This window comes from Carya illinoinensis, chromosome 1 (genome assembly GCF_018687715.1).
Source record: "Carya illinoinensis cultivar Pawnee chromosome 1, C.illinoinensisPawnee_v1, whole genome shotgun sequence".
NCBI classification, from domain to species: domain Eukaryota; kingdom Viridiplantae; phylum Streptophyta; class Magnoliopsida; order Fagales; family Juglandaceae; genus Carya; species Carya illinoinensis.
In genome coordinates this window covers 21,673,047-21,699,681 of record NC_056752.1, presented here as the reverse complement: position 1 = coordinate 21,699,681, position 26,635 = coordinate 21,673,047, and the positions used below count along the sequence as shown (strand labels likewise).

At 36.4% G+C, this 26,635-nt stretch overlaps 1 protein-coding gene and 1 long non-coding RNA gene across 6 annotated transcripts in view; both read left to right on the top strand.

The window, feature by feature from the left end:
- LOC122313343 (beta-glucosidase 11-like) overlaps positions 1-26,635 on the top strand; it is a 100,933-nt gene that overhangs the window by 53,047 nt on the left and 21,251 nt on the right. The gene's annotated exons all lie outside the window — the stretch shown is intronic.
- On the top strand, positions 11,721-24,942 carry LOC122313400. Of its 4 annotated transcripts, XR_006243385.1 has the most exons (7): positions 11,721-14,830; positions 14,943-15,327; positions 15,812-15,921; positions 16,140-16,355; positions 16,485-16,717; positions 21,727-21,785; positions 23,008-24,942. It is a non-coding gene; the product is annotated as an uncharacterized LOC122313400 (long non-coding RNA). The 4 variants fall into 4 exon arrangements; XR_006243386.1 differs by lacking the exons at positions 21,727-21,785; positions 23,008-24,942 and having other exon boundaries at positions 11,721-12,122; positions 14,493-14,830; positions 16,485-16,988; XR_006243383.1 differs by lacking the exons at positions 21,727-21,785; positions 23,008-24,942 and having other exon boundaries at positions 16,485-16,988.

The following is a 26,635-nucleotide window of genomic DNA, read 5'->3' as shown; positions in this document are numbered from 1 at the left end:
TGACACACGCTCGAAACATGTCTTCAAGGGTCTGAATGGTGCGTTCCGATTGGCCGTCTGTCTGTGGGTGGTAAGCAATACTGAACTTCAACTTAGTACCCAAAGCTGCCTGCAAACTCTTCCAGAACTGCGACGTGAACCTTGGGTCTTGATCCGATACTATACTCTTTGGTATGTCGTGCAGTCGCACTATTTCTTTCATGTACAAGCGTGTCAACTTACCCAAGGAGTCGGTGTTATTAACAGGCAGGAAATGAGCACTCTTCGTTAACCGGTCAACAATCACCCAAACAGAATTTTTCCCACTAGGCGTTCTCGGCAAACCCACTACAAAATCCATCGTGATGTCATCCCACTTCCACTCAAGAATAGGGAGGGGTTGGAGCATACCAGCGGGTCTTTGATGTTCGGCCTTCACTTGACAGCATGTGTGACATTTCTCAACATATAAGGCAATATCCCTCTTCATTCCATCCCACCAGTAATTTTTCTTCAAGTCCCGGTACATCTTTGTACTGCCGGGATGAACTGAATAAGGGCCGCATGAGCTTCTGCCATGATCCGTTCCTTGAATTCCGAATCCTTGGGGACCACTCTGCGATCTCAGAACCGAAGTATCCCATCTTTATCCATGCTATAATGCAATGGCCCTCGAGATTTTCTGACTCTTTTTCTGATATTCAGCAACTTTGGATCCTTCCTTTGAAGAGTCTTCAATTCTTCAAAATCAGTTACCCGAATATCAAGAACTGAAGATAAAATCTCTTCTTGCTGCGAACTCTCAATAAGGAGCCTTCTCATCCCACAAAGCAACAAATACGATTCTGATGGCTCGGCTTCATCTTCCAAGTGCGATTTTCGGCTCAAAGCATCAGCAACTATATTAGCCTTCCCCGGATGGTATTTGATCTCACACTGGTAGTCACTGATTAGCTCTAGCCATCGCCTCTGCCTCATGTTCAGATTTTTCTGGGAAAACAAATGCTTCAAGTTCTTGTGATCAGTGTACACCTCGCAAGCTTCCCCATACAAGAAGTGCCGCCAGATCTTGAGTGCAAAAACAATCGCAGCCAACTCTAAATCGTGCGTCGGATAATTCTTCTCATGGTCCTTTAGCTGATGAGATGCATAGGCAACAACCCGTCCTTGCTGCATAAGGACACAACCCAAACCAAACTTAGACGCATCACTGAAGACTACGAATGGCTTATGCGGTTCTGGAAGTGCTAACACTGGTGTCGTCGTCAACCTGTTCTTTAATTCTTGGAAGCTTCTCTCACACTTATCTGACCAAACAAATTCTGTATTCTTCCGAGTTAGAGCTGTGAGAGGTCCGGATAGGCGAGCAAATCCCTCCACAAATCTTCGGTAATAACCAGCAAGCCCCAAGAAACTCCGGATCTCACGCACTGTAGTCGGACGCGGCCATGACAAAATGGCTTCCACCTTACTAGGATCAACAGCCACTCCGTCTCGGGAAATCACATGCCCAAGAAATCTGACTTCCTCCAGCCAGAACTCACACTTGCTAAGCTTGGCATATAGCTGGTGTTCTCTCAATTTCCCAAGTACCAGACGAAGATGATACACATGTTCTTCAACATCTCGGGAATAAATCAGAATATCGTCAATAAACACTACCACAAAGGAATCCAGATAAGGTCGAAATACTCGATTCATCAAATCCATGAAAGCGGAAGGGGCATTAGCTAACCCAAATGGCATCACCTTAAATTCATAATGCCCGTACCTCGACCTGAAAGCAGTTTTAGGCACATCCTTGTCTCTGATCCTCAGCTGGTAGTATCCCTACCTCAAATCAATCTTCGAGAACACGGCTGCTCCTTGAAGCTGATCACATAAATCGTCAATCCGCAGGAGAGGATATTTATTTTTGATGGTCACCTTGTTTAATTCCCGATAATCTATGCACATACGGAGGGTTCTATCTTTCTTTTTAATGAACAACACTAGCGCACCCCATGGCGAAGTACTAGGCTGAATAAATCCCTTATCTACCAGCTCTTACAACTGAGTCTTCAGCTCTTTTAATTCAGCCGGTGCCATGCGATAAGGAGCTTTATGTACAAGAGCCGCTCCAGGTTCCAAGTCTATAACAAACTCCATTTCCCGAATAGGGGGTAGTCTGGGCAAGTCATCCACAAACACATCGGGAAATTCTTCCACAACTGGAATGTCTACCAAAGACTTCTCCTCGGACGGCGTGGACACCATCTGAACTAAGAATGCATCCGCTCCCTATGCAATCTCTCTTCTTGCTTGAATTGCCGATACAATTACCGGTTTTTCTTTTAACTTACTCCCTGCAAATTCAAGACAATCACCATCTGGAAGCTGAAAGGTAATTACCCGACTTCTGCAATTAATACTCGCAGAATATCGGTGTAGCAAATCCATCCCGAGAATGATATCAAAACCCAACAGCTTAAACACAACCAAATCAGCATCCAAGAACCTTCCATCAAAATTTAACGGGCATCCCAACGCAACCTTGGAGCACCATACCATTTCACCATCGGGTAAAGCCACCACCAATGACTTTGGCAAAGGTTCCGTGACCAAATTACACATCCGCGCAAATGTGGAAGATACAAATGACTGTGAAGCAAACACACAACCCATGAAATCCAAAAAAAAAAACAAAGAAGAAACCAAATACACCAAAATTAAATCCAACATAGAATCAAATTAATCCATACCTGTAATTACTCCAGCATCATGGGTCGCTGGCGCCTCATCATCCACATCTCCGGGTGTGACAGCATAAACCCGGGCTTGCACTGCTTGCCTTGGATTTGTTCTTCCACAGCGTCTACCTCCACGGCTTCCTTAAGCTGTTCTTGGACATTCTCGGGCAAAGTGACCCTGCTGGCCACAATTATAACATCGAGCCCCACCAGAAGGGCACTCACCCACATGGGCTCTATTACAAACTCCGCAAACAGGCACACGTCCTCCCATGCGAACACCTGAGGATGCTTGCAGTCGAGTTCCGGTCCGCTGAACAAATTTCTGAGGCGAACCCGAGCTGCTTCCTTCACCAGAAAAACTCCACCTCTTATGACCCGGAGGGGAGCCCATACTCAGATTATTTTCTCGCTCCACAAGGGTGGCCACATCCACTAATTCCTGAAAAGTGGATATCTGATGGCTGACCACCATACGGCGTATATCAGGGCGTAGTCCCTCCTGAAAATGATCAACTCGCATCTCCTCTGTGGTGATAAGGTGGGGAGCAAATCGCCCAAGTTCTATAAACCTTCGGGCGTACTGTTCCACTGTCATGCCTCCTTGAACCAAATTTGAGAACTCTCTTGCCTTTTGCTTCCTTACCGATGCGGGAAAGAAGCGGTCATTAAATTCTTTCTTGAAGCGTTGCTAGGTTACAGCGGCGAATGAACCCAACTCTGCTTCTAGCATCACCCTCTTAGTATCCCACCAATCAAAAGCGGTGCCTTGCAACAGATAGCTGGCGTAGAGTACTTGTTGCGCCTCGGTGCAACCACACACCTCAAAAGTTCTTTCCAGATCCTTGATCCACTTTTCAGCTTGAAGCGGGTCCTCTTCTCCAGTGAAGTGTGGGGTCCTATGCGCCAGAAAGCGCTCATAAGTGCATCCGGCTTACACCATGCTAGTAGATCCTCCCGGGTAAAGCCAAGGCCCTCCTTGATATGGCCAAGGACCTCCTGGTTGCGGCCAAAGTCCTTCTTGTTGCGGACAAGGCTCTCCTTGTGGCGGCCAGGGATCCCCTTGTTGTGGGCGAGGTCCCCCTGGTTGTGGCCAAGGCCCCCCTGGTTGTGGCCAAGGCGTCTGTTGTGGCTTAAAATTTTGCTGCATAAACTCCGTCATCTGCCGTATGGCTTGGGATATGGAGTCATCTCTTGATGTATTGTCCCGTGGCTCCTGAGTAGATTTCTTTGGCCTCCCCATTTTCCTGCCACCACAACCTTTGACCCCCTTTCAGAAAACAAAAACAAATAAAACCAACAACAAACACAAACAGAACCAAAGACCAACACCACATCACACAAAACAAAAGAAACCAACTTGCAAAAACATAACTAAATAAATAAAAACAAACAAACAAGTTCAAACAAACAAAACAAATAAAACAATTTAAATAACTTTACTTAACATAAATTTTAAAACACAACTTTAAAAGCATTCTGGTACTACCTAAGGGACATGTGGTTTTACCCAGAGCCAAACCGCTCTGATACCACCTGTGACGCCCCCAAATCCCCATGCACAGACACGGGGAAATCGAGACGTCCGGATGATGACCTCACGGGTCATCACCCTATCGACGTGTGCCAAGTGTGTGTATAAGCGAAGAATGTGCACGAGAAATACGCAGCGAAAAGCAAGTCAATAACTAAGTACCAGAATTTTTCTTGTTTAATACAAAGCTATTCAAAACATACATAAATAAATATTACAAGACACAAATATAATTTTAAACTAAATACAAAACATGACATCAGCACCCCGGCGAAGCCGCATCCTCGGGCTCAGCCTCCTCCTCCTCATCCTCGATCTCTGCACCAAAATCTACGGTACCAAAAATGGTGCCGCAGGTAAGTAAACTCCAAACACCACTAGATAAAAACATATAAAACTCAAACAATATGCATGAAATATAAAAACAATATAGAACCCAATGCACATGCGCCATAAAATATGATTTTTTTCACGCACGCCAAAAACTCATTTGGCCCACAAAAACATATCCTTAAAACCAAGCCTCGCCATTATCCCAGATAATGGCCCAAACCACCATTTTCCCAGAAAATGGATCAAAACCCTCGGAAACCAAGCATCACCATTTTTCCAGAAAATGGCCCACATCCGAAAACCATAAAAACAAACCGGTTATGCATGCACCATGATCTCCCCTAGGGATCACCCGTACACCCTGGCTCTGTGCCACACCGCAGATAACGACCACGCATGTGACACCTAAACGAGTGATGCCCAGACTCGCGCCCTGCGCATACCTGGCCAGGCCATCCTCTAGTCCCCGCCACTCTAGGGACCACGGAGTTGACACGACAGCGTTACCGTATCGTGCGATCCGGTTGTCGCCCTGCGACGACCCAGGGGATGTCACTCAGTTTTATCCACTCCCGAGTGACCAGAGGAGCTCCACCGAGATAATAACCCATCCCAGCTTGGGCTCGTGTAACACACGCACCCAAAAACCATTTACGCCAATAAAACGAGATTTTCTCAAATAAATAAAATGCACATATACACAAAATGCAACTCACGCCTCATGGTTCTAATAAAATCAAGCAATCACAAACAACCAAAACCAAGCACTCCGTCCTCAATCCATCCGACCCCCGAACTCCTCGGACTCAGTCCGGAATCAGCCAACCAACAACAATAATTTATTGAAAGAGCAAAATATATTTAAATCTAAAAGTAGGGTTTGGAAAATACTTACAGCGCTATACGGTATTTTTAGAAAGCTTGCGGCGTTGCAAACAGCGGAAGGAAAGCAACGTAACAGTGAAAATTCACTGTGGCCGTGGGTTGTAAAATACCCACTTTTTGAACGAGGACAAACCAAGGCTCGGGATTGATAGGGAATGGCCTTAAGATATTTATGAAGTTAAGGGAAATGAGTTTTGGCCGTGGGTGGTGGTGGAAATGGCGGTCGAAGGCCAAAAAGAGGCTAAACGGAGTTCAGCTCGTGGGAGCTGCTCCGGCAACGGATCGAGGCCGGAAATAGATGGTTTAGGTCGGCAAGAGGTAGGGGAACAAGCTGTGAAAAGATGGTGGCTGGAGGTGGTGCGACGGCGCCGGAAACGGTGAAAAACCGTATGGCTTGGAGGAGCTCGTGGCGGCTAACGGTGGCTCGGATGGAGGTGAAACTTGGTGAGGATGTTCACCGGTGAGAGGGGAAGAAAACTGGGTGGGTGGTGTAGGCCACGCCGCCGGCGAGCGGCGGTTCTGGGCTATGAAAGCAACCGGCGACAGGGGCAAAAATAGAGCAGGTGCAGCGACTTTCGGCAGCTCTCGAAGGCTAACGACTGGTCCGATGGCTCTGAAAATTGGTGGAGATGATATCTGGTGGAAGGGGAAGAGAATGGTGGTGACGGTGCACTAAAAGGTGGCCGGACGGCGAAGAACGGGGCTGACAAACAGGCGGCGACGGAAGGAAAAAAAAGGGGCTGCTGCGTACGCGGGAGAGGAGGAAGAAGAAAGAAAAAGAAAAGGAAGAAAAAGAAGGAAAAAGAAAGAAAAAGAAAGAAAAGAAAAGGGAAAAGAAAAAGAGAAAAGAAAAGAAATGAGGTCCAATCCTCACTCTGGAAACTAAAAACAGATCCGCCGAAAACGATATTAAAAAACGTAAAACGACTAAAATAAATTAAACACCACCTCAAATAAATTAAAAACCAATTAAAACACATTAATTTAAAATAAATAAACTAATATATTAATTAAATTAAAAACAACCCTTCAGTGAAAATACACGTAAAAGCGGGTCATCACACGGTTATTTTAAATATTATTTTTATTTTGAAATTTGAAAAAAATATATTATTTTTTGTATCTTATTTAGAGTTTGGAAAAACTGCAATGATTTGATAATTAATTAGATAAAAAAGTTAAAAATTTGAAATTAAAAAGTATTTGTATTTAAGTAATACTTGGAAAAAAAATATCTAAGATATTAAAAATACTTAGAGAACAATTATGTTGTCAAACAAACTCAAACTCTAAATAAGAACTTGGATTAATTTCATTTAATTTTTGGACCTTTAAAATCTAAGCGCGTTTATCATCTCCCTCCCCTTGTGACACGAATGAATGGCGTCATTTTGGGGCAAAAGAGAAGGATAAAAAACATCTTATGTAACAAAAAATAAGAGACAACTACGCATTATTGTTCTTATATTAATATTGTGGAGCCCAACAATTATCCAAGTTAATAATGAAATTTGATATTACCTTTTATAGCCAATTTTCGGTGCAAACTAGTGCCTTGTCAACAATATCACGATTAAGTGAACTCCTAAATTCATCAATCACCCCTAACACTAAGGCATGAAAGTTGAATAAATTCAAGAAATTATTATAATTTAATTTTTTAATATTATTTTTATTTTAAAATTAAAAAAAGTTGAATTTTTTTATTTATTTATAAAAGTTTAAAAAAGTTATAATGATTATGTAATGTAATGATTATATAAAAAATTTGAAAAATATTTATTGAGATGAAATGATTTGTGAAAACAAATAATACGAAAGTTTAGTTTGATTTGATAGACGAAACACAAATCAATCCAACTAAGGGATACTTGGTGAATAAGATGAGATGAAAACTTTGTGAATAATATTTTTGAAAAGTGAGAGAGAAAAAGTTGAATAAAAATTATTATAAAATTGACATATTATAATATAATATTATAATATTATTTTTGTCTTAAATTTTGAAAAAGTTGAATTGTTTTTTAATTTTTGTTTGAAAATTTGGAAAACCGATTCACATTAATGAAGCGATTGCATCCCCAATTTGTATAGCTGAAGTGGTCTGTGTATTGAAATGCCCACAAGGCCTGGTTTGGATTGAGAGCGGCTTTAAATCATTTTAGGTTCATTTTATCTCATTATTATAATTTTTACAAAATTTCACATAAAATATAATAAATATTTAACTTTTACAATCCTAAAACATTAATAATATTATAACAATATTTTACTCAATTTAAACTTTATCTTAATTCACTATCCAAAAATTTAGAGCACTCGCAATGGTTCCTTTATCCTATCATTCAAAATACATAACCAAAACTCATTTTTTCTATTTTATATACTAACTTTTACAATAGGTCATATATCAGCTTATCTATTTTTTCTTTATATCATATATTATTTTTTTATATATTTTTTTATTAATTTCAAATATTTCCTCTAACTACCATTAAACTTGCAATATCTTCATATCTTTTAATATTTGTGTTCGCTTGCAAATATTTGCAAGTGCACAAAATTATAACTAGTAAAGTGCTTGGCAAAAAAAAAAAAAAATAGATATTGAACCCACAAAGATTAATTATGTTATTGAGTACTGGAATTTATTAAATTAATTACTATTTGGACAACCGCATAAATAGAAAGATTCTACCATCTAAATTAAATTGAAATACTTGACAAAAATAAATTTAAGAATAAAAGAGCATAAAATCTAAGATTGTAAATATAAAAAGAATAGATATAGAGCATTTGATTTCACCTAGTAAATCCCACACAGTTTATTCTTTCTTGTTATAAAATTCTAAATTTTCCAAGTTGATGATAAAAATCCTTTAACTATTCAATATCTTTTCTCGAATAATATTAAAAATATCTCCAACTAATAACTCCATATTTCTATGTGAATTTAACTAATTGGAGGCTTATTAAGTTATTTAGATTTTACTTGAAAATCATACTAATCATGGTAAAATATTTCTACTTTCGCTCAATTAATGGTGCTCAATCCTAGAGTTCTAATAACAAATCACCTCTCGGTTTCATTGCGATTCAATAGTTCGAACAATAACTGGCCAGAAAATTGCAAGCATTAAGAACAAAGAATAAATACTCAATCATGAAAATATTGAAAATAAAATAACTTGGAATATAAATTTATTTTGTAACCCCATGAGTCGGTCTGTAACTATAGTTTTCTTTCGCCATAAGTTAGAGTTCTCAATAAAATTTAGAATGAGTTACTCTTGGACATGTGACATCTTTTCTTTAATTAAAAAAAAAACTTGGAATAAAAATTGTGTGTTCAATGCCAGATTATGTCAAAACTCTAGAAAATAAAATTAGTTCTTAATTAAACTGAAAAGAAAAAGAATAAAACTATTGTTTTTCGTTAGAGTCGGTTGATGAAGCATTGCTGCTCTCGCCTTTACTCTCTAGATCTGCCTCCTCCTTAGAAAAATAAAAAATAAAAACTAAACTAACAACTGGACTTCATAAAATCATCAAAAACTCATACTCTAAAACAATTCCCAATTCACCCCATAAGCCGAGATTAAATAGTTATTAAAGTTGACAAAACAAAATTAGAGATTAACAGCTACAATCTAGCCTAAAGATTTAGAAAATAGTTTCAAAAAATAAATATTAACAAAAGAGAAAAATATTCTAAAAATAACTAGATTATCTAATATAGAAGATTCAGTGATATGTGGTTTAATATGTGGAGCTCGGGAGGGTCCCATCGGGTAGATTGACTTGCACCCTAAATATAGATATTCTCCTCACCTTTGTGGCCGATATGAAATACTTCTTGGCCCATATGGTAAACCCCTATAGCCAACCTACCGAGCAGGAAAATTGCTCGCCTTTGCTAGTTGTCGCCCACAATGTAGTTTAGGTTGGTCGCTTAAATTGGTTGTTTAGACTGGTCATTGGCTCTCCTCGCTTACTGAGAGGAAAGGCTATTCACCTATTCAGGGTTAAGTCTTCTCGCATTTGGGTAAGACAAATCTTCTTAGCTTTCCTCAAATCTCATCGCCTCTTGTCAATCTAGATCCGTAGTCTTTTCTTTTGTACTAAAATGCTCTTATTTTGTACTAAATCTTCTCATTTTTTCAAATGCAAGAAAATAAAGGAAAATATAAAATAAAATCAATAGAATTAAAGGAAAACATACACTTTTTATAAATAAAATAGTAATAAAAGCCACACTTATCTATCTGCAATATCGTTCCATATACAATGTTATATAATTATGTTATGAGTAATACTACATAATATCATTTTTACATATTCTATGTGTACTTTACCGATATGACTGGCTATATAAATTTTTTTTTAATACTCAACCAATCACATTAGTAAAGTGTATAAAAGAGTACACAAAATCGATTGCACATTAAATTTTTGAATCCAAAATCTTAAATTATCGATGGAGCTTCCAACTAACAATCAAATACATATTGTTGCGAGTGTATATCTATATATGCATATACGGTTCAGACCAAACTAAAAGGATTCACAATGTAAAATAATTAAAAATGTTTAAGAGTTACGAACAGAATATTCTCTATATTTAAAAGATTATTGTAGTAAAATATAAAATAAATATAGAAATACAAAATCTATTATAAAGCATTTTTGACTAATTTCCTTTATGTTATACATAAAACTCTATTTTCCAAAGTTCTTGATTGCTATTAAGAGTACTCCTAATGAATTATGTAAAATCCATATTTATGTAAAATTTAAATGAATTGAACTCAAAAGATCCTTCCAATGGTTTTTATATTTTATATACAATTTACAATATATTACAGTGTTACCTTTAGATGTAGCGGTAACTGTTCACGATCATATATCATTTTAAATTCCTTTCTCTCTCCGTGTACGTGAGAATATTTTTTATCTTTACCAATTGTGATGCAGTTGGCCAAGTTTGCAAGTGCGATTATGATTAATTTGCAGGTGGTGGGTGAAGTTGCCATGTGCATGTGTTGCTGCCATGTGTACATCAACGGAGAAGACCCTATTGTAGTTGGAAAATATCGACCTCCAGCAAGCTATCTAAAATAAATATTTTTTCACAATTAATTTGAGAATCTATTTTTAAAATTATTAAAAATAAATATTTTCATAATATATTTTAAAAATATTTTTAAAAATAATTCATAATATAATCTTTTTTTTATTTGGTTTGTAAATTTAAATTAATTTAAAATATGACATAATTATATAGGTAAATATTACAAATATTAAAAGACAAGAAGATATCTTTAATAGTTATAGAAAATATTTGAAATAAATAAAAAATATAATATTTAAATGATATAAAAGAATAAATAATCTAATATATGGCATATTATAAAAATCAATATATATAATAAAAAAATAAATTTTAATTGTATATTTTAAAAGATAATGCTATCTGTTTTAAGAGTACTATAAGATCTCTCAATTCTTTCTTAGTTAAGAAAATGATAGGACCACTGCTGGTGACTCTCGTTGGGGTTACTGCTGGCCCTATTTTTTTTTTAATTTTTTTTAATGATTAAGAAATTTTTTTAATATTATTATAATTTTTTTAAATATTTAAAAATATTAAAAAATAATTTTAAAAAAAATTATTTCTACCTAATGGTAACTCCCTGTTGGAGTAGGGGGCTACCGACGGTGCCACCGTCCTTTTAGTTATGTTTGCTTTTTAATTTAAGGAAAAATATAGGTACAAGTATAATTATGTACTAATCTATATACTAATATGATGTGATTGGTTAAAAAATAAATTTTATTAAAAATAGTATTAATTTAAATTTTAAATATAAATAAATTAATATTAATATATAAATTAATGTCCGACTGTGTTTGTATATAACAAAATTCTTAATTTAAATAAGTCCGCGTTGGAGCAGGCGGCGACCAACGGTGCCACACCGTCCTTTTAGTTATGTCTGCTTTTTAATTTAAAATTCATTTTTAATGCCGTACATTGATCTAACAGACCAGCTACAAGATTTTTAATACTGTACATTGCTAAGGTTGTGTTTGGGTGTTGAAGTCTCTTCAACACTTCTCACTACTATTCATTATTTTATTATTATTTTTTACTTACTTTTTTTACTATTCATTACTTTTTACCTACTTTTTATTACTATTCATTACTTTATTATTACTTTTTACCTACTTTTTATTACTATTCACAACTCTCTTCAACACTTCTCAACACCCAAACCCACCCTCAGACCAGCTACGGGAGGAGCACTCTGATTTCTGAGCATACGGCTCTTTTACAGAGAGTGCTGAGCAATTTATTTATTTATTTTTTTCAGCCCCGTGCGAATCTTCATCTTTCCCTCGTTCGAGATATAAGGCAGTGCAGTGGGCAAGAGATTCCTCCACTGCGATTTTTCTTGGGAAAATCTTGCTTTTCAAGAATTTCATTATCAAAAACAGTCGCACTCGGTTTGTCTGGTGCAGTCCAAAATCATCTATAAATTGAAAATGACGAAACTAAGGTCACCTACCACTACCAGTGTCTGCAATCTCCGCCCCTAACTCGACGCATAAACGCCGCTTGCCTTTGTGGTGGCTTCGAACAGAACACACGGTCCTTCAAGGTAACCATGCTTGCAGAGTCCTCCATAACTAATTTCATTTCCTGGGTTAATTTCTATTTTTCGAAATTGATCACTCCAATAAAGTTTCATCTTGTTTTCATATCTGTTTTATATATCCTCTGAATTTTTGACACTGTACATTGATGCCAAAGAAGATTGAAAGTATATGTCTTTTCACTGTATGTATGCCAGATATTTTGCCCATTTTTACACAGTTAGCGCTCTTGATGATTATGTATGCTTTTCCGAATTTTCCATAGACTAAGTTGGTTTATTTATTTGATATAATGTTATAGTTCATGCGGCTTGCGGCATCATTATTTGTTTCCAAGTTAGTCTCTGTTTTATCTTTGTGCTTGGGTGACAAATGGATGAGCTTTATTAAATATGCTCATGCTAGTTGAAGCTTATAGGGCCTTTGTAGATTTGGAAACGATTCCCTTTTTCCTTTCGTAGCATTTGGAATTAGGGTATTCCATTTGTTTTAGCCTTTTAGTTGAGTCTCTCCGTTATCCGTCGTCCTTTGATATAGATGGGATTACAGTGTAACACTTGAATCTTTGAACTTTTTTTTGTTTTGAGCAAAAGGTAGGAGTTACACTTGAATGTAACGTGGTCCATTAATGTTCATAGGCAAATGTCTTTTCTTTTGTTTAAATTTGATTTTATTATTAAGTATTATCTGTTTGATAAGCCTGCCATCCATACGTGTTCATAGGAATATTTGCAGCGCAGTGCAGTCATATTATGACTTCACTCCACCTTAGTGATTATCTGATAATATTTTCTGTAATGTATCTTTCATGTTAGGAACTCTAGCACTTTCACCATGTTACCATTATTATAATCTATACATAATTTACTCTTTTAGGTCCAAGGCGCAAAGTTTTTTCAAGCATTATACCTTCATAATTGACAGCAGCCTTTCATTATTACCTTCACAGTTACTTTTCCCCCCTCTTTTCCACCCTATCATATCAATATTCTGTATGTAAAGAGATCCATTCACTGTCTCTGGTTAAAAACAAATGTGTAAATATTTGTTCAAAATTTTCCATAATTCATATGCTGGTGCTAAATGAATCTTTCATGGAGCAACAATCTGATTGGTTGACTATTGAAAAGGTCACAAGTGACCATGGGTACTTCTTCCAAAATTATATCACATTCCAACATTCCAATCTCTATTTGCATTTTCTTTTTTTTTTTGATGAATATCTCTATTTGCATTTTCTTTTCAGTTTGGGAAGAATATTTTGTTCTTTGATCGGTCAGATTGGGCAAAATCTTGTTTATATTCTGGTTGATGGTTTGAAAGTGCTCTAAAGACAAAGTAAAAGTATCCTACAAGTGTCATCACTTTTGACACTCATATACATACACAGACTTGTTAAAGCTCCTCTGTAATTAAAACACTTCAATACAAAATTTGTTACAAGCCTATAATAGCTTACTGCTCAGCCACCCATTCACATCACATGTACCAAGTAATTTAATCTTCACATGATGAGTTAGTTTAAAACTAACTCATATGTACAGTGCTTATGGCGTGTGCAATCACAACCTGTAATGTTGACATACTTTGATGAACTATCTTCATTATTAATTGTTGAGTTGTGTTTCCGTTATAAGTGATTATCTTTTATACAATTTAATCTTATCCCCTTTAAGTGCATCCACACCAATCCCTTGAAAGTCCTTTTGTTGATGGATTTTTCAAATTTAGTAATCAGTGATAACTACTTCATAAGAATTCATTATTAAAGTTAATGGAAGCATAGAAAAAGACGGTCAACAAAGATCTACACAAATCTGGACAAACAGACAAGTTTGCATTAATGGTTATAGTTGATGCTTTGATTTTAAGCAAAAATGGTAGCTTGCATAATACTTGCTATACTAGGCAATAATCCATATGCTTCTTTTGGAGATTAATCAATTAATGTAAACTACATGATTATCAACTGAAAAACGTAGCAAAAAAGATCTACACAAATCTGTGTTTGCAGCAAAGAATTGCCCAGTATAAACCTTTTCTAAAATGTGTTATACTGTGCAATAATTTGTGAGGTGCTCTTACCTGTGGTGCTAGTTGGTGTGTTCTGAAATGCTTGTCCTTTTTTGTCTTTATAACATTACTGTCTACACTACTCCCGCCTAATTCACCCTCCCCAAGTATGGCCCAGTTTCATTGCTGTTTAAGTTTTCATTTCCTCATCTATTCTAATGCATGCAATTATATATTAGTTGCTCTGGAATTCTTGATATAATAAGAGCGTATTTGATCCAACCTGCAATATCTTGTTGTTTGTATTTTTTTACTTATATTACACACAATATCTTGCATATGTGTATTATGTGCTTTCTTAGCTAATTCACATGGATGATCCGGAAAATACAAACATTGATTGTGACCTATGGGCGGATGGAATGGAGAACATTTTCATTGAGATGTTGTATGGGGATGTCCTTATTGGAGCACTAAGGGCAGGGAATATCACATCTAGGGACCATACAATGTATGCTCAATGGCTTACATCAGTGGGTACAAGGGGGTATATGATGGTGATCAAGTGAAAAGCAAACTACAAAGGTTGAAGTTGAGGCAACCCCTTTTCATTGACCTTATGAGCCAAACTGGTATGGCTTGGGACCCTGACAACAAAATGGTGATAGCCAATGACAAACACTGGGCAAATGCCCTTAGGGTAAGGATATGTCCCTTGTCATCCTCCTCTCTAACATCAGTTGCTATATGAAATGTTTTATTTTTTGTCTTGTTTGTTAGATTCCATAATATTGTTATCTTGTTCGTGTTAGGCGAAATCACAATAGAAGATGTTCTGGACCTTGGGTCGCCCAATGTATGAGAAGCTCTACACCATTTCTGGGGCATCAATTGCTACTGATACACTCCACCACACGTCAACGCAATCACCCTCAGATAGTGACGACGAGTGTGCACTTGATGCGGAGATGCGACATTGGGGCCCCACATTGGGCAATCGACATGGATTGCCCATTGACTTTGCTGACATGGATTTCTCCATGGGATTCGAGATACCACCATCCACTGCGTCGAGGCGAAGCCAACGTCGATGACAAAGGGCGAGGCCCTCCATGCAGGTGGATGCAAACATCTCTAACTGCCTCAATGAGTGGGCCCATATTGCAATATTGAGGCGGAAGTACTATGAGGAGAGGGGTAAGGGAACTTCTAACAAGCACAACAAAGGCACAACTAGTTCCAACCACGATGCCCGTTGGAATTAGCACACGCAGTGTGTGCAATTGCTACAAGCACTTGATCCTCCGCTGCCCGATGATGTATTCCTTTGTGCTTTTGACAAATTACTTGATACCCGTGTCTAGATAGGCTTCTTGGCATTGGATGATCAACACAAGAGGTTGTGGGCCATGAATTGTTGCTAGTAGGAGAAGTTGGGGCTCCAAAATTTTCCACTTAGATGGTTTTATTTATACTTATTGCTAGTTTTACTAATGATTATTGATTATGGAACATTTATCTACGCTTGTTTTAATTTTGATGTTGTTTTCGATGCCATGACACGCAGTTGTTTGTTTTAATATGTTTGCTTGTTGATTGTTGACATAGTTAAATTTTGTTGGATGACATAATTTATCATGAGCTTATATTGCGTGTACTTGTAACATTTTCTCGACCACAGAATCGAACAACGTTGTAGAGGATGGAAGTGATGATTGATCAGCAATGAATATGGCAGAGAGAAGCTCTGACTTACCTATGAGTTCTAGTGGTGATTAATTTGAATATGAGGTGACCTTGATCATCACTCTTATTATTCTCGTATTTTATGAATAAGGATTTAATATTAAAATGTCGGAATATGATATAGGGTTGTGCAAAGATCAGTATATCCTGGAAATTCTAAATGGTCATCCCTAAAATTGTATTGGCTTATTTCGAATGGACGTAGGAGCATTTCGTACATTATGCTTGTTGTTACATGGAAATCACTTGTTGCTTGATTCTAGATGATCGATGACAGTGGAGGAATAGGTAGGAATGTTTTTCATTTTGGTGGGCCATGCACAAGGACAACGCATTGTGAGAGACCGGTTTCAACATTCAAGTCAAACTACTAATCGCTATATGAGGGCAGTGATACGGGTGTTGTGTGAGCTTTGGAGACATTATTGCGCCAACATATAATGGGAGGGTACATCCTTATATTGCAAGCAACTCCCGAAGTAATCCATGGTTTGGGATAACAAGTTTTCCAATATTCATATTTCAATAACTTGATTTGACTAATTTTGCAACAAGAATAAAATAGATCTAAGAGCCTTAATAGTATATGTTTGATGTTGTGTTTGCAGCGATGCCTTGATGCGATGGATGTCGCCATGATGGTTGTGATAGTACCAGCTGATATACATGAGACATATCGAAACCAGCCTGGGCAAATTGCCAAAAAACCTGTTGTGTAGATGTAACTTCGATATGAAGTTTATATTTGTGTACACGGGATGAGAGGGAATGACTCATGATGTTCGTGTCTTCTTGACTGCCTTGAGTGAACCGACAACCCAATTCCCATGGCTGCCCGAGGGTAATCATCCACTACCAGCTAATTTATTTATGAAATCTTTTTTGAAGATTTTTGTTAATGGGTTGGTAATTAATTATATGTTTTGTGATGAAATGTGTTCAAGAGACTATTATCTAGTCGATTTGGCATTTCCATGTACTCTGGAATTTATACCTCCATATACTAGAGAAAGGTATCACAAAACTGATCGTCATAGTTAGTGATAATTTAGGGGTATAAAGACTACTTTAATTAGCATCATTCGATAATTTGTATTATTATCAAATGCACATTTGGTGTGTTGAAAGACTATGATGATTGTTTGGTGTGTTGATAAAGTATGTGGGCATCTAGGACTACTTTATTTCATTTGGTGTGTTGAAAGAACACTCTAAAATATTAAGTTTAATGCCTGCATATACCATTGGGAGGCAAGGGCTTATTGTTATAGCATGTTGCACGTTGGATAATTTTATTATAATAGTGATTTCGAATGACTGGTTATTCAAGAGATAAAGCAACATGTAGCTCCCTCAAAACTCGCATGAGGTTGGTGATGTGACATCATCATCTCGTTGTCCAAATATGACCATTGAATCAGTCCAAGTTATGGCTGCAATCAAGGATGAAATTGCAATACTATGTGGGCATCTAGTAGTAGCCATTGAATGTGTATGTCAAACTGGGCATCTGTTTTAATTTTGTTAGGGTTGTAATGGTGTACTTCTTATTGAAATGTATAGATATTTTTTAGTATTTAATTTTGAATTGGATTGGCGCTTTGAATATTGGTATTAGATAAATTTTGTGTAATTAAAATGAAATAAACCAAACTATCTAAAGTTTGTAAGACCAAATAATCTTTGAGTAACTCGAACTAAATAAAATCATATATGCATTTGATTTAGATTTGGATTTACTCGTATCATGTGGCTGATTTTGTGTTAGTACGTTATCAGTCCCCCTCAAACAAGGCTGTGGATCTGGGCAAAGGCCAAGTTTGATACAAAATGCCTGAAAAAAAGGTTTGGACAGTGGTTTTGTAAAGATGTCAGCCAGTTGATTGGGTGAAGTAACAAATTGAGTCTCCAAAGAATCAAGAGCAACATGCTCATGAATATAGTGGTAATCAAGCTCGACATGCTTTGTTCGACCATGCAAGACAGGATTAATGGTCATATGCAATGCACTAAGATTGTCACAATCGAGAGCAGGAGTTTTATGCAGTGGGACATCAAGATCTCGTAAGAGGAAAGAAAGCCATGTGAGCTCAGCGGTAGTGGCAACCATTGATCCATACTCAAATTCAGTGTTTGAATATGCCACCATAGCTTGTTTCTTAGCACTCCAAGAAACACAATTACTCCCTAGGAAGGTGCAAAAACCAGATGTTAAGTGACAAGTTAGGGGGCATCTTGCCCAGTCGGCATCTGATTATGCATAGAGATCAAGAGTACTTGTAGCAAGGATGCACATGCCATAGTGTGCAATGCCCTGAATGTACTGAGGATGCATTTTACAAGTTGAAACTGGGCAACGGTTGGGGATTACATGAACTGACATGCATAGTTAACGCTATAGTAGAGATTAGGTCTAGTGAATGTCAAGTACTGCAAGCCACCCACTAAGCTACGGTACATTGTTGGATCAAGAAACAGAGCTTTAGCAGTTGATTTGAGACATCCTTTAGAAGGCATTGGAGTAGCAATAGGCTTAGAGTTAGCCATGTCTGCACGATTGAGAAGATCCAAAGCATACCTATGCTGAGATAAGAACATATCACTTCCAAACTTGTGAACTTCAATACCAAGGAAGTGGTGAAGTTGGCCAAGATCCTTTATGGAGAATTGTTGAGCCAACTGAGATATGAAATCATTAATTTGCTGAGTATTATCTCCTGTAATCACCATGTCGTTGACATATAGAAGTAGAATCAAAATGTTGGATGAGGACTTGCATATAAATAGGCTTGGGTTTGTAATGCTACAGAAAAAACCCATCTGAAGAAGAAAATCATTGAGGCGATCAAACCAGGCCCTTGGAGCATGTTTAAGGCCATAAAATGCTTGATTTAGTTGACATACATGAGAGGGATAGTGTGCATCAGCATATCCTAGAGGTTGTTTCATGTACACGGGGGTACTGAGATAGTCATGCAAGAAGGCATTCTTGACATCAAGTTGCTAAAGATCCCATTGTTTAACAACAGCCAATGTAAGCACAACACGTATTGTTGCAGGCTTAATAACAGGTGAAAATTTTTATGAAAAATCAATGCCATCCACTTGATTGAAACCTTGGGGATGAGACATGCCTTAAGATGTTTAAAAGAGCCATTTCGCTGTAGCTTAGCCTTGTAGACCCATTTACAACCTACTACATTCATCTCAGGATGAGGAGGAACCAACTTCCAAGTTTTATTTGCTACCAAGGTTGCTATTTCTTCATCCATAGCAGCAGACCACCCTGGGTGATTTTTGGCAGATTTAATGGACTTTGGGGTTGAAGGGATCAAGTGAGTGACATGCAGATTTGCATACTTTGGATTTGGCTTTCGAACTCCAGCTTTTGCTCTCGTGATCATGGTGTGCTAATTTTGTTCGGTAGACAAGGAAGCAAGTTGAGATGATTCATGTGATGAAGTTGATGCAGTAGTAGCTTGAGTGTGCTCATGACACAAGTCTGGTTCAGCAGTAGGTTGAGAAGGCTCATGACACAGTTTTGATGCAGCAGCAGGTTGAGAGGGTAAATTGTGATGAACTATGGTCGAGTCACATATATTTGATGGTGAGGCAAAAGCTAAAGGAGGTAGTATGTCAGTACTCTCAGCAAAAGTGCAAAACTCCCCCTCAATAGGAGTTTGGCCATACAAAGCTGTTGGTTTGGAGTATGGCCATAGGGATTCATCAAACACAACGTGTCTTGGGACATAGATACGACCAGTAGGTGGATATAAGCATTTGTTGTAATGGCCCGTTTCCGGAAGTTCGGAGAGTTAACTCTTATAACTTGATAAGCACTTCAACAATTTCTATCATATCTTTCATGTCCAAAAAATATTTGCAAAACCTCCAAAATCAAGCTTAAATTCCTCTAATATAATTGACTGCACATATCAATCCATCAACTCCCCAATACAATAATCCAAATAAAATAAACCAACTTCTTCACATGTCTCTATTTACATAATAAACTAAAATAATACATAAGTCTTCATACCTATCTAAACATATTGAAATCAAATTACTTAATAAATAAATCTTCCAACAGCACTAGTACTCCAAGGTACTCAACCACTACCCTCAACTATTCATACCACATACTCTGTTATTGATCCTCAACTGTATCATCAAAGTCATCTGAAAAATATTATGAAGATAAATGGGAGAGTTATTAACAACTCAGTAAGCAAGAAAATTATACTAGTATGTAAACACAAGCATTTACAGAGTTTGAAATACATAACAAAACATTTACTTTCAAAATGCAAAATTAGAACAATAACTTTCAAAATACAAAAACAAAACATATTTCAAAAAAATTAGAGCGAAATTTTAAGAAAAAAATTTTCTTATTCCAAAAATCCTTTGGCATATTGTAAACTGAAACATAATCTTCATATTTTATCGGAGCATCATATTGGGACATATACCATGTTTAACCCCCATGGTAGGGTTATAAATCACAATTATACCCGTGACTGGGTTGTATTCCATGTTTCACTCCCATGATAGGGTTATAAACTATCATTATACCCGTGGCTAGGCTGTATGCCACTATTATATTATGGCGGGGCCTTATGCCACTATTATACCTAGGGCTGTAAATGAACCAGTCTGTTCGATAGCTCGATCAATACTCGCTCGGTTAAACTCGAATCGAACTCGACTCGTGAAAAAAAAAACTCGTTCGTTAAAGCAGATACCCGCTCGATTTGTAAATGACACATACTCAACAAAACTCGACTCGACTCGGCTAAGGCTCGTTTAGGCTCGTTCGTTTATACTTGAGTCGACTCATTAGCTCGACTCGATTAAAACTCATTTGTATATTGATAAATATATATATACACCTATGTATGTATATATGTATTAGTTAATAATATAAGCATACCACTTTTATAATTAAATATATAATATGTATTCTAATTACTTATGTCTATATAGCAAGTATACTTTATAAGTATATTTTATAATTTGTATAATAATTAGTTGATAAAATTTAATAATTTCATATATTAGTAGGTGGGAACCATATATGAAATAGATATATGCTATTATATTAAGTGTATGTATTAATAATACATGTAGGCATATAATATATTGTTATTTTGGATAAATATCAACTGGTTAGATATTAATTATTTATAAATTATTTATAATTTTATAATTTAATAGAGGTTCTACTTGTTAGTTGTATAAATTTAATATTAATTTTTATTTATTTATTTAATTTATTAATTATTAAATCTTATTCCAAACAAAAAAAAAAAATCAAGTTTGAGCTCGCGCTTGAGCTAAACTCGACTCGAACTCGTTTGTGGGACGAGCTCGAGCTCGAGCTCGAGTTAAGATTTTAGCTTATCGAGTCGAGCTCGAACAAAGAATTAAAAAAAATCTCGAGTTCGGGCTTGAGCTCGAGCTCGAGCTCGAGCTCGAGTATTTTGAGTCAAGCCGAGCTCGGCAAGCTAAAAACCGGCTCGACTCGGTTCGATTATAGCCCTAAATTTATACCCATGGCGGGGCCTTATGCCACTATTATACCTATGACAGGGCCTCAACAAAAACAAAACAGGCATATCATCATAAACATATCATATTTAGATGCTAGTGGATGAGCACTCAAGGTAGAACGTTGAGTTTGGAAGAAGTAGTGACTGTAAGTGGATCCCGAAGATTTTAGTATAGAAAAGGACACGTAAGAGCACGAGATAGAAGGAGAGTGTTTTCAAATGAGGTGTAGTTCTATTTCTAATTGGTTGCTTATGTACTAGATAAAGGATGACACTAAGGTTATGTGTATGCATGTAGGTTGCCATCTGACACGCACATGAATGGACTGCATGAAATGAGTATGGCATGGAGTCCAGGTAAGTATTATGTTCATACGCTTATGTAGTTTTCTAAATGATATGAAATGAAAATGAAATAATTTTTCATGATGTTTTACGAAACGACACGAACGATGTTTTACGAAAGAATGCTAAGTATAAGTTTAAAGGTATATGAATGTAACGGTCTTTCTTGGCAGCCCCTTTTTATGCATCTCAAGCATGTAAGTGTAAGCATCTAATGGATGATTATAAGTAGCAGCTATTGTCTTTACTTTCACGAAAAGAAATGAAAAGAAATGTTAATACTTATGTCGTATGCTTTAAATGACGTGAATAAAGTCTTTTAAAATGTCCCTATAAACTGATGTTTTAAATAATGCTATGAACTGATGTTTTAAGTGATGCATTGAAAGATGATGTTTAATAATGCCATGGAGTGATGTTTTAAACAATGCTAATGTTTATAATTTTAAAGGATGTTTTAAATGTCGAGGTTTATGCCCATGCTTTTAAGGTATGGTTTTGGGATTTGAAAAAGTTAAGAAAAAGTAGAATTATTTATTATATTTTGTATGGAAATTTCGGAAAGTTGTAATTATGAGATGTGAATTTTAAGTTTAAGATGAGAATTTTCTTGGGCCAAAACCGAACCTAAATGATGTCTATAAATTGAATAAATTGAAAAAGAATAAATGAAAAGGACTGAAAGAATTGAAAGAAATGACTGAATGAACAAAATGATTGAAAGTTTTAATGTATGAAAATACATAATGGCCATGACTAAATAAATGGGTACCAAAGGATTGGGCAGGTTGCCAGGTAAGTAGTACAGGTAGTGCACACAGTGCTGCCCCCTGATTGAGGGATTTCGAACTTGCAGCCATGGGCAGAATCAGGTCCAAAAGACTGTTAACCCCCAACACATGGGGCATAACAGTGTGTAACAGCCAATCGAAAGTGATAAGAAAAAATGTATGTATGTTAAGAAAAAAATACATGTATGCTCAGACTTTTTAAGAAATGAAGGCACAAGGTGTGAGTAAATATTTTTTACAAAAATAAAAGAAACGTTTTCCGAAAGAGAATCATTTTTCAAGAAAAACCCCACCTTGAAATATTTTAAATGAACGAATGTCTTATGTATAGTATGTATGGAGTGATGAATGCATGACTGAAACCTATGTTATTATATTTTAACTATATGAAGTAATACTTACGAGTTTTTGACTCATTTTAGTTTTTATGTGTGTCGTCCCAGGGACAAGACGAGTAGTACGCGTCAGGACAGACACGACCCAAGGGGAAGAGGACGGAAGCCTAGGTATAGTGTTTTGTATGAAAGACTTTTAATTATAAAGTTTAATATTTTCCACTATAATTCTCTTTAACTTATGAAACACGCTTTATTTTATAAACATTGAGTTTTTTGTATCCTAGCACGAAAGGAAAAGTTGTTTTAAAATGAATGGTAATTCCCATCGTCTTTCCTAAAGTCATTTTCTAAAGGTCCCACCACAAGGACGAGCGTTACATCGAGGTAAGTTAACTCTTAACTTACTATCAATTTATTGTGTATGTGTGATGGGTAAGAAAACTATAGTTTATGTTCGTATGTTGTTATATATGTCATACCATGCCATGTCATCACATGTTTATCTATTATACGAATTATTCTAGCATGAAATACTTATCTGTTACATAATATATTCTGTCACATGTTGCTATCTATTACGAGTGTGTCACATTATGTATGCTCTGTTACATGTATGTCATGTCACGTAATATTCACTGTCACATGTTATGCCATGTTACAAAATATTGTCTGTCACATGTTATGCCATGTTATGAATTGTTGTCTATTATAAGTTATGCAATGTTATGAAATATTGTCTGTTAAATGTATGTCATGTTATGAAATGTTGTTTGTTATATTTATGTCTCAAAGTATGTCATGTCTGTAGTCTTACGTTCATGTCATGTTACGCTAGATCAGGACTTCTATCATTTCGTATTCATGTCACGTCCCGTCTTGAATATAGTTTGTGTACCTCGAGAACAGTCTTGTTAAGTTAGTCACGTCAATCATGACCCTAAGTGCTAGGATGAGATAATATCTTAGTGGAATTCCTTTATTCATGCTAGAGTGTCTAAATAGGTGTGAAATTTCCTAGGTTGACGAAGTGGAGTCAATAGGTTGCAAATGGGGCATAACTGGCTGGTCACCGGAGCACACCAGACACTAGCACTGATGGAGCCATTTTTTTTTATTTTACGTGTGTTTACAACACTTGTGGCACAAACAATTCATAGGGCCACAACAACTATGGAGCATGAAGTATGGGGTCACAATAACTGTGGAGTATACACTACGTGAGACACAGCAATTGTGACATGTAGAATACGTGAGACCACAACAACTATGGAGTATGTATTAACAGACTCACAGTTGGTGTAGAAACCTGTGTTGTGATGTGGTAATCAGTAGGGACACATGGCTTAAGGGGACTGGTGTAGCACCCATATGGCCACTTTATTAATTAAGTCTATTGAACAAGATTTCAAGTTATGTCTCATGTTATGTTATGTTTAAGTTTACGTTCATGTCAAGCTTCAAGATCACGTCCATGTTATGTATCAAGTTCATGTCACGTCAACCCAAGTTTTAGTTTCAATTCAAGTTATATCATCTCACGCCATGTTACGTCAAGTCACGTTATGCTTATTATTTCATGCCATGTTATGTCAAATTATGTTATGCTTACTATTGACTTTGATTGTGCATTCATGCTTTTACTGTCATGCATGCATCTTTAACTTGTGTGAGAGTTTCCTATTAACTTGTTGAGATTTATAATCAAATCTCACCGTGGTAGTCCCAACTACCATTTCTCCCAAATGGTAGGCGATGTGTCAGGAACAGAACAGGGAGTTGACATGGGCAGACTGGAGGAGGTTGACTAGACACTGCATACGCGACGTGGAGCTTATAGCCTCCATAGTTAGGTTTTTGGATTGTATTTTGGTCTCGTTGGTCGAGTTACGCTAGTTACTAGATGAACTAGCCCAATAATGAATTTTTGTAATGTAATATGGACCTCAATCTCCCATGTTTTGGAGATTACAGTCTTCTGAGACTCGTACTGTGATCATGGATGTTTATTTTGTTAAGTATGCATAGATTACATTTTAACTATTTGGAATATTATAAGTTTAGTGCATAGTGTTGCTAATAAAAAAATTATCTGCTGCGAATATTGCATAATGCTAAATGCATATTTAGAACATTGCATCTTGTATGTCATAAATGGGGTAGGTAACCTTGTGTTACATGTCCTAAAGCTTCATATGTCCTTCCGATCCCAAGCGGTATCTGGGGCCATTACAAAGGATATTCCTCGAAGGGAGGGGAGGAAAGAAAAGAGTTGGTTGACATGTTTTTGGAAAAAAATTAAAATTAAAATTCTCTCCATATGTTCCCATAGGCTCTTGATACCATGAAATCATTCATGGGTTTAACTCATCTCATGAAACCAGTTCAAAGAGAGAGGTTTACTTCAACCTTATAAACATGCCCAAGACCTTGTCTAGAGACAATTTGTAATTTATTCTCAACACCCTCCCTCACATGCTGGCCAGTATTTTTTCTAGTCCTTATCATGGGGTAAGTAGTGTAGGCATCCATTCGTTCTATGGCAAGCTCTGATACCATGAAAAAATTTATGGGCTTAACTCATTGTATAAAACCAGTTCAACAAGAGATGGTTGCTCATTGCTTAAAAACATGCTCAGGACTTTGTCTAAGAGCAATGTGGGATTTATTCCTCAACACCCTCCCTCATGTACAAGTCAGCATTTTTCATGGTCCTTATCGTGGGGTAAATAGTGTGAGTCCCCATTCGTCCTATGGCAGGCTCTAATTACCATGAAGAATTTTGAGAAATGTCTATCTCACAAGTTATAGATAGAAAGAGTATTGTATTGCTTATATACTAGTCACAAGGATACAAGAAGCTCATCAATAGCTTTGTACAGTAGACAAGAAAAATAAGGCGAGAAATGTAAATGTATAGCTAGACTTTCTAAACATATACAATTGGCTTAAACATATACAATAGACTTTCCAAGTATGGTGGTGCCATTTTGTCAAGGAGGATATGCAGCTGATTTGGATTTGGATTTACTTGTATCATGTGGCTGATTTTGTGCTGGTATGTCATCAAAATATTGATAGTTTTATGAATATTGAATTATATAAATTTCAAGAAAATAAAAAATTAATTCTCGGTTTTAAATATGTAAAAAATATTTACTTTAATGATTAATATTATTTAATGGAAAATATATTTATAACTATTATCCAATCGATAAAAATACTTTTTAATAATCCATGGGACCCACAAGTTTATCAAATTCCAAAAAAGTTTAAAGCCATCTCATCTCAACTCTATATCCAAATAGACACTATTTTATAAACCAACTTATCTTATCTTAACTCAAATATCTCACTACTATTAATAGATTTCTCATATTATTTCATCCAATCTGTGTAATCAAATGAGTCTTAAAAGTTGACTCAGAGGCAACTTTAGAAGATAGAATACTCAAAACATCACAAGCCATAGTAGCTACAACATAACGAAATTGATTGGCTTCCTTTGGTTTCATAGGTGGTCTCAACCTATTTCATCTCATCTCAACATCCAAATATCATTCAAACACAAACACTTTTCAATTTCAACTTTTCAACTTTTTCATCTAAGCTAAGCCTCTTAGTTATTTTGGTATATTATTTCGAGCCAAGCAAGGTGGAGTAACTGAATTAGAAACTAGGTTTGGAATACTAGGGAAGCCCAATAGAGGCTTAGGGCACACACCCAACCCAATTC